Below are 2308 nucleotides of genomic sequence, written 5' to 3'. Positions count from 1 at the left end.
TCTGTGCTGTACCGTGCTGCCCACAATAAATGGACGACACTGTCGTCTCCGTGTTGTAACACTACGCCGCTTGTCCCGGCTCTCACTCCTTCACTCAGGAAACCTGTTCGGCTGTCCCCCCAGGGGTCCAGACACAGTACATCTCTTTGGAGATTTCAGGAATTTAGTATAGGTAACAGACTGTCTCCCACTCATGCAGATCACAAGGATGAGTTGCTATTTCTATTCAATCAGGCAAATCACTTCATGTCATCAATGGTTATGTCCCAGATGTTAAAGGAAATTGACACCTATTGCCCTTGGTATCCTGAGGCAGGGTCTTTTGAAATTAACCAACTGGGAAAAAATTGGCCTGTGTTTCTATGAGGACTCATGTGCTCCTGTGAAAATATTACATGCCTGGGGGAACCAGCAGTTAGCGTAATGGCTATGTTGCTGGATTCCCACGTAGTTGACCAAGGTTTGCATCCCAGACCCAGTGGCTTAAAACACGCCGGGCGCGTGTGCGTGCATGCCCAAGATCCCGAGAGGAGAATGGAGGAGAAGGGATTGTGGCGTGACCATCCTCCCCAGGGGTGATTTCTCTCTTTCTGTCTCTAAGTCTCTCTCTGTCTGGCGAGCACACGTGCCCTATAGTGAAAATCTCTCCCCCCCCCAAAAAAAAATTACATGCCTGGCACCTATGCTGGGATGCTATAATTCAGTTTGGGAGAACTGATAAATTTGACCTCCCTCCAAAAGAAGTATTAGTAACTAGTGCCGAGACCAAAAATAATCCAACATCCCTGCCAACTCTTTCTACTCCTCCTCCCTTGTTTCATACCTTCTCTGAAAAGACTCTTACAGCAAAGCCACCCAGGGGGTATTTGCAGGAATGTCATAACGGCGCCTTACAAGATGGGGACACTCCTATACTGTCCATTTGCCTCAGCATATGCTGCAGGGGTCCTAACCAGGCCCCTGTATATGAGTCTTAACCTTATAATGTGTTTGAAGAATTGAATTGAGCTATCTTAGATTATGGAATCAGCAATCATTATGTTCTAGGAATGATAGAAAGCATAGCAGAGGGTTATGAGCTTACGTATAATGAGTGGAAAATGTTGGTAATAATGGTAACCACTCCTGCCCAGCACACAGTTTGGAGGCAAGATTTTGATGACAGGTACCTTTGGAAGGCTGACAATAATTCATTAAATATTACAGAGGTGATTGTTGACATGTTATCAGTGATTATGCTGCTCAGAATCAACAGATTCGCATGCCTGTAGAATCCTTTGGACAAATAACCAGCATTGCCACATGTGTGTGGAAGAAAATACCTGATCCCTCTGGAGGATGCATTTCTTTTGTTAAGGTGCATCAAGGACCACAAGAAATCTATGATGCATTTACATATAGGTTGCAAAAGTCTTTGCAAAGCCAAGTAGAGAATGTAGATGTGGCTGAGGCACTGTTGAAGCAACTGGCCTTTGAGAATGATTATGTGGATTGTCAAGAGGTGTTGAATGGAATTTATGGCAAGCCCACCACCTTGTTAGCAGATATGATAGAGGGATGTCAGATAATAGGAACAGAGAGTCATAAGCAAGGGCTTCTGGCTGCAGTTTTGTGGCCTCCTGATAGACAATATTATCGATGTACAAAAGAGGGACATTTTAGTAAAGATTGTAAGGAAAAACAAAAGAAGCCCTCCTCCAAATGTAAATGCTGTGACAAAGGCTACCATTGGACAAATCAATGCAGGTCTACCACCGACGTGTCGGGAAACCCCTTGCTGGGCACACTTCCAGCCCTGGGCCTGAGGAGGTCTAAGTCTCAACTCAATCTAACTCAATAGAAAACAACAAGACTGTTACTCAAGAGTCAAGACCAAAAATTTATGACTCCATACATGCCATGGCTGGAAGTGCTGGCATTGATTTAATTGCCCAAAAGTGTTTCACTAAGCTTGCCAGGAGAAGTTCCCCTGATAACAAGCAAATTACCAGAGCCCTTAAAGAATGAGCATATCCTCCATGGCTCCTGAGAACTAGTGATTTCAGAAAAAAAGAGAAATGAAGATTTTCTACTGATAATTCAGCCTCCAGCCCCCAAACTTGAGTGGTAGGGTGGAGGAGTCCGACCCGGTGAGGCCCCAGGATCTGTCTGAGCCCCCTGACCTTTGAGCTCCACTTCTAGTCGGATCAACATGTTGGCAAGGCTACTGTTGTGCGCCCCCCGACCTTGGAACAAAGCTTGGGTCAATTAGCATGTCAGCAAGGCTGTTTGCTATTTGCTCCAGAAACTGGCAGCCTTACTGGGAAGC

This window comes from Tupaia chinensis, unplaced genomic scaffold, assembly GCF_000334495.1.
Source record: "Tupaia chinensis unplaced genomic scaffold, TupChi_1.0 Scaffold138910_1, whole genome shotgun sequence".
NCBI classification, from domain to species: Eukaryota; Metazoa; Chordata; class Mammalia; order Scandentia; family Tupaiidae; genus Tupaia; species Tupaia belangeri.
This window is presented reverse-complemented; position numbering follows the sequence as displayed.